Source organism: Poecilia latipinna, unplaced genomic scaffold (assembly GCF_001443285.1).
Source record: "Poecilia latipinna isolate Pla-1442-1.1 unplaced genomic scaffold, P_latipinna-1.0 Scaffold928, whole genome shotgun sequence".
Lineage (NCBI taxonomy): Eukaryota > Metazoa > Chordata > Actinopteri > Cyprinodontiformes > Poeciliidae > Poecilia > Poecilia latipinna.
This window is the reverse complement of record NW_015113544.1, coordinates 8,610-16,119: the sequence shown is the minus strand read 5'-3', so window position 1 is coordinate 16,119 and position 7,510 is coordinate 8,610. Positions and strand designations below refer to the sequence as shown.

Here is a 7,510-nt window from a genome sequence, read left to right as displayed (position 1 = left end):
GTAGAAAAAGACATCGTTTTGGTTTCAGCACTGGACAGCTCCTGTACGTCCACGTCTGAGTTCATGTGTGCGTCAGATTGTTCGCTGGAAACAAGTAACAGATTTATGCAAGAATTTATCCTCAGCATAAGGCTCCAGCATATTAAGGTGACACAAACGTGATCTCTGCCTTTGATCAGGGGTAGATACTGACTAATCCCTGTCACCAACGCTCCTCTTAATCAGGTAAGGTCCTCTGTAGCGCGCTAGAAAACTTGAACCAGCTGGGATAGGACAGATTACTAGAAATTTTTCAGAAGGTTCACACACTCTCCTGATTTTTCCTTGGCTCTCAAAAAAATAGAAAAAAAAAATCAGCAAACAGTTGTAGTCCTTTTCAAATTCCAAACAGTTTGTGCAAAGGTTTGCTTTCAATGTTTGATGGAAACTCAATGACTTTCCCAAGAATAAGCGATGGAACGACCATAAAGTCAGAATCCTGGTCAGTCCAGGTAGGCAGGTGTGCTTTGTATCCTGTAGTTTTTATTGAAGTTCATCAACTACATAATTGTTTTCTTTGTGAAATTTTTTGAAGGCTGTAATACTAATTTTCCTGACTTTTTTGCATGATGAGATCATTTGTGTTTTTGGAATTACATGAAAACTTTAAATAAATTATTTCTTAGGGGCTAGGGGGATATATAACTTCTTGACTCTGTGCTTCAATCCATTGTTGGATGAAATTTTTAAAATGAAGATGAATGTGTAACTTTTTAGAACTTGCAATATACAAAAAGTTTGTCTGGACTTGATAAAATGTGACAGAAATATTAACACTTATATTTTTGGAGAGTGCAAGTGGTTTTATATATGCGAGGACATAAAAATATGGGTAAGGTCTTCATGCTCTATGCATGACTTTCTTATCTTACTTTCTTCCCAGAAGGATTGAATCCACATGAATCAGAATCATTTCAAGTCATGTGTTCTTGTTTTTCCCCCAGTTGTTGTGAGGAGAAGAAACCAAAATTATAAACGGAATTTCCAACTTACACATTAGGCTACTTGGTTTCTTTGGAGATTTTCTTTTCAATCAGGACATTTCATTTTATTACATAAAACAATGAAAGACAACCATTTTAGATGTTGGCTATATTTTAATAAACAACCAACCGTTTATGTATCCATAAACAATTTATTTTATACTCATACATTTATTCATTATATGCCAGTTTATATTCTCCGGACAGTTTACTAAGTGCACCTTGTTGGTACCATAGCATCTGATTGTCTGAAATTTTTTTTTTCTTCGAAGAATAGAAACAAAAACGTCTTCAAAAGTTCATTTATGAGCAAGTGACTTGAAATATCCACCAAATGAGCCCAAAAGAAAGTCAGGTCAGGTAGACAAAACACAGCTTTAGGTAACATATTTTTAGTAATCTAATAATGAACACACAGCTGTGTGTGTGTGTGTGTGTGTGTGTGTGTGTGTGTAGGAACTATTTGTCCTAAGAAACAAGGGTGGGAAAAAGGACACACAAGCAACATGAGTGAATACATCAAGGAAGATGCTTTACACCCACAAATAAGTACAAAATAATATTCAACCTGAAAATTGTAGCTAAGTACAAATTTGTTTTATGAATTGGAAAACTAGCTCTTTGAGCCATTTGGTGGATTCCCCCACTTCCTGGTGTTACTCCATAAACTGTCCTCTCCCCTAGAAACTAATTCACTGTGCAAATCAATTTTATCTCAACATTTTTTTGTCTCTCAAACCTGAGAGAACTTTATTTAATCTGTGCACTATCATAAGAAATCAATTATAAGTAAATACTACTTCAAAAGTGTCACTTTATTTAAATGTGCTTGAGTAAAAGCAAAATATACAGAAATAAATAATAACGCAAGAAACAGTTTAGAAGAACCTTTACAGAAAAACTTCTAAATATGTGACAGAAGCTGCACCTTTAACAAATCCTCAGGACGCCTTGATAGGTGTGACTGGTGTCCTAGTGTAACAAATATAATATAATGTACAAATAAAGCAGTGTTAAATAAAGGTAATATTTTTTTAAAACTAGTCAGTTGCCAATTATTATTATTAAAAAAGAAACGTGCCTCAACCTTAGGAAAACTCAACATACAGGTATTCTCTGTAAGGCTACTTGATGGTTTCTAGACTATTAATTTGAAACTTTACATTTCGCTTACGATAAGATGAACAGCATTATTATTCCTAAAGGAACATTTTTGTGGCAAACAAGTCAAGAGATTAGTCTTGAATGATTTTTTCAAGATGTCTTATATTTTATATATAAATGAAAAGGAACTGGGAAAGTTCCAGGCAAAAGCTGATTGAGTTCTTTGTCTAAGAAAATCTTTTTTATTTAAACATGCCAGTGTTAAATGTACTAAATCTACTTCTGTTTTGTTAATGAATAACTCCATCATCTGAACTGTTGGTTGGCATTTCTGTTGTGGTAGACATCGCACTAGAAATAGACTTTGACTGCATAGTTGTTTTTTTATGAGGTCCTAACCTGTTTTTCTTTTCTTTCTTTTTTTTGACTGATTGCACCTTTAGAACTCTCACCAAGGGGACAGGTGTGGGACAAAACAACATCAATCATGTTCTTTATGATGGGAGGCTGTGGGTGGAGGCTGTGTGGCAGGTGGTGGGCCAAGCACATCTCCCAGGCGTCGACCAGTTTCACATTCATCCCTTTGAATATCGCTCTGAGTATCTTGTCACGCTGAATTGAAAACCAGTCACTGTTGGTCAGAGTCTCATAGAGGGACAGCGCTTTGGGGTTCGCAGTCCTGATGATGACCAGCGTACCTGGATGTCTGGTGAGCAGTTGCCTTACTGCCGTCCGTATGCTCAGCAGGCGCCGGATGTAGACCTCAACGGGGAAGGTGCTGAAGTGCGACCAGATGCCTATTACTACCACAGTGTTCGTGCCGCCAACCAAACCTTTCAGTTCACTGGCAATGTAACGCATCTGACTGATTAACAGGTTACCGAAACGAATGGGAGCGCCGTGGCACCGGAACGTCACTAAGATGTTGTTTTTAAAATCCAAGGCCATGAAAGGTCCCGTTTGCTTTGGACTTTTCAAGTCAAACATCTTGAGATCTGAAAGTTTGCACAGAACAGATTAGGCTGCGGCATGAAGCAGTTTCAGTTGTTGCTGGACATTCCTATTGGGCATCTTACCTGGTGTTGTTGAGGTCAAATACTCAAACCACTGTCTGATGGTGGAGTCTCCGTACAGGTGGAGCGCCTTCCCTTTCAGGCACTGGCTGATTGCTGTGGCGTTGTTAAACTGACGGACTGTGGTGCCATCTAGTGTTCGCCACACACCCTGGTAGTAGTAACCGGCAGGACCGGTCTTCATGTTTTCATTCTTTCCACCTGGAATGTAAACGGGGAAGATAAAATCTTCAGAAGGAACTTCATATCTTCCCCGATAAGAAATTTCACAGTTATGCCAACAGAACAAATAGTTAAACATATTTTACCTTTTAGTTCTGGTAGAATGCTGATGTTGGAAGGTCCTGATCCCGGAATAGAGACTTTCATATTGACACCACTACAGCAGAGCAAAGCAAATTGACGACAGACTGTCATGGAATATTAAATCTTTGTCTTATTCACATTCTGTGTCTTAGTTCTAGCAAATGTCACTTTTTCTGTCCCCCTGGTTTTCCTGCTCTATATGGAGGGGTTTGCAGTACCCTCAGTATCCAGGGGCACTGTGATTTCTGAGGCATTGGCACCAGGGTGAGTCTCCTATTACAAATACTCAGGGACAAGGGTCAGAGGACAGACTCTTAAAATGGACATGATGTCCTCTACTGAAAAAAGTCTATACCCAGCATCACGTGTCACTTCTACAGTACAGAGAAAAATAGTATTACCCCTTGTTTCTTCTGTTTTGTTTCTTGTTTCTTCAAGACAAATTTAATGAAAAACTAAGAAAAAAACATTTAAAACCATGTTTTCATTTATGAAGAGAAAGAAGTAATCTGATCCATTCATTACTTGGGTAAAGATCTGATCAACAGCATATCTCAGGTGCAAATTTGTGTTTTAAAGTTTTATGTTGCAGGCAACACAGAGATTGTTGAGAGTACACATAACAGTACACTTACCTTTTAAAGAGCTGCTCTTCCACGGGCTTTATTCTTTGCCTGAATCCTCCTTTGGAGTGGGTCATCCTGGTGTCACAGTTCAGCTTCTTTGGCTTGTAGCAGAACCAGGGCTCCCCCGTGTCGAGGTCAGTGTAGTTGCACAGCTTCTGTTTGGGAGCTTTGAGGCATACGTTGCATTCAGTACTTTCCTTGATGGACCCTGAGCGAAAGATGCTTTCGAAATAAATTCTGTCAGGCTGCTCTTTGGTCAGTCTTTCCAAAACCGTGACCGCCTCACCTGGGTGAACCAGGGTCACCTTTTAGAAACAAAGGAGAATTAAAAAAAACAACAACAATTTAGTAATTGTTTTTTTAAACCATAAAGTAAAGTATATATTTAATCGTATGTGGTTAGAGCTGTGAAAACGTTTGTACTCTTACAAATTCTGTTTTTCCTTTTTTTTCCCTCAAATGTAAAATTGATTTACAGATCGCAAAAAAATATTCATTGACCGTATAGACAACATGAAAAGTAATAACAGTGGCGCAGCTGGTAGCAGTGTCGCCTTGCAGCATGAAGGTCCTGGGTTCGATTCTTGACCGGAGGTTTTTCTGCATGAAGTTTGCAATGTTTTCCCTGTTCATGTGTGGGTTCTCAATCAGGGTAACTGGTCTCTGTAAATTCTCCTCAAGTCTTTGTCTTGTCTGAGTTGACCTGTCCTGGGTGACCCTACCTTTTGCCCATTGACAGTTGGGAATAGGCACTAGCACCCATTGCAACCTGACTAGGGATAAGCGTGTACGACAATGGATGGATGATGAGATTAAAAAAATTTTTTGCAAACATGAGTTGCAAAAAAGAAGCAACAGAAGCTATCTGAGTAAAAACATTTTCACTCAGTTAAATTATCAATAAAACATAATTTGACTGTTGGGTTGACAAAAACCCACATATGTTTTTTCAAAGATTCACATGTTTCTTATTCAGAGCTTCTTACTGTGTTTCCTGTGGAGAGAACCTAAGTGACAAAAGGAGCTGAAACACTTTACTGCAACACTTGTCGTTAAAACTTCTGAGTCTTACCTCAACTTTTGCGTCTCCTTCCCAGAGTAAAGAGAACACAGCGGTGTAGGAACCGTTGCGATGATCAAACACTTTCCCCGCCACGCCTGCAAACACAGCACGGTTCTGCAGCCGAGCGTACAGCAAGTCTCCCCCAGACTTCCTGGGGCGACCACGGAAGTCAGAGACTTTTATCAGAACCTCCAGCTGATCCCCGACGTGCCAACTTCCCCCTCCTCTCCGTGGGAGAATGGTGAAGGTGCTGTGAGCGGGATCACTGGTGTCATTCAGGGAAAAGCCAGGCGGTACAGACGGCGTTTCAGGCCAGGCGATGGACTCCTTCAACAAGTTGACCTCTTTGACGTTTTCAGGTGACGCAGAGTGGAAGGAGCAGACGCTGGCTGGCTCAGAGGGACGTAACGGAGTGATGGCGTTGATAGGTGTTATGGTCGCTATCGGAGTCACGGACCCGTTTGTAATCTTTAACTGGATGAAAGAAGATTAGACAAATGAAATGCCTTACAATCATAATTTCAGTGCATAATCCTGGTCAGTTTATAATGTTAATATCTTTATCTGATAATCTACAGCAACTGCTTTTCATGCAAGGTTCCTATACTGTTATTATGAAGATAAAGAAAAATGAAATAAAAAAAAAGCTTAAACTATGTTTCTGTTTATCCCTGTTGATGTTTGATCCTGTTTGATTTGTCTTCTGTGAATTTACTTTTCAGTTCAAGATGAAACAATTTGATTAGAAGAATTGTTCATAAAAGCAAAGCGGATAGAAAACATGTACACACCTCCTTCAAAATGCAGGGTTTCTGTGAAGTGAAAAGGACAAATACGTTCAGACACACCTCCCTCCTTTGATACCTTGAACAACTTGTGCGAGAACAATACAAACGCCCCGATAGCTTAGTTGCACGAATGTGAACACCCTTAAGCTGACACTTATTTGTACAAGAGAAAAATAATTAGTTTTGACTGTTTTCAAAAAGCTGCATGTCATTTTGTCCTGTGTCTTTAATCTGTCAGTTTAAGCTGTACAAAGACTGAAAAGCTGCGGTGGTTTCGAAGTGTGCAGAGGAGAAAACGACGGCTCAAAGCAATACATAAAGCTTTAAGATTGTGAGATGTTAACCAAAAATTAAAAAAAATAAACTTCACCCTGGTTAATATGCAGCTCTTGTGATCGCTGACGTCCATGTTGTACAGCGTGAAGCACAACACACACACAGCCAAGAGGAGGAAGATCAAGCCATACTTCATAGGGTAGCGATTTCTGGAAGCACGGCCTTCCTTTGACAGCCATGACTGGACCTCACTCTGCGTTAACACACACAAAGCATAAAAGGAACAAAAGATAAAGAAGCCTACTTTGTCACAAGACAAGTTTGTACGGTTCAGAGGATATTTTGTAACAAAAGCACAGAATGACAGTCAAGACAAACGTTAATATAACTTTCAAATTCGACTTAGAAAGTTCAGCTCAATGGCTGATTGTCATCGTTTTACTTTCTAACACATGACAACTTTGTTTTATTACACCCAACAATTTCATGCATACCAGGCTGCACAGTGGTGCAGTAGTTAGCACTGTTGCCTTGCAGCAAGAAGGTTCTGGGTTCAATTCCCAGCCCGGGGTCTTTCTGCATGGAGTTTGCATGTTCTCCCTGTGCATGCGTGGGTTTTCTCCGGGTACTCCGGTTTCCTCCCACAGTCCAAAAACATGACTGTCAGGTTAACTGGGCTCTCCAAATTCTCCCTAGGTGTGAGTGTGTGTGTGCATGGTTGTGTGTCCTGTGTTGCCCTGTGACAGACTGGCGACCTGTCCAGGGTGTACCCTGCCTCTCGCCCAGAACATCAGCTGGAGATAGGCACCAGCAGCCCCCTTGACCCCTCTACAGGACAAGGGGGTACAGACAATTGGTAGACTTTCCCATCAGCTTCAGAAAATGCACTTGACAAAGCACTTAAAATGTGTGATTGAGTTAATTTTCTAATTTTTTTATTTTATTTTAGTTTATTGCTTCAGTATGGAAGAGGATTAAAAAAGAGAGAAAAGAAATCTGAGAATTCTGTGATAAAAATGTGGCCCTAATCCTCTTCCGTAGTTTCAAGCAGCATCTGAAACAGGTGTAAATATAAAGCCGAGCCTGTAATAAATTTCGCACTCAGTTGATTATAACTGACTGCGATTATAATTATAATTAAATTAAAGGATTATGAACCAAAATTCTATTTTTTGCCAATTGAAAGCAATCTGAAAATGAATAATTTCCCTACATGACGTAATAGGTCTATTTGAAGAGTTTTTTTTTTTTT

General features: G+C 39.5%; 1 pseudogene; it reads right to left on the bottom strand.

The window, feature by feature from the left end:
• Window positions 1-1,751: 1,751 nt before the first annotated feature.
• LOC106957701 (NXPE family member 3-like) lies at window positions 1,752-5,677 on the bottom strand (annotated as a pseudogene).
• Between the last annotated feature and the right edge of the window lie 1,833 nt (window positions 5,678-7,510).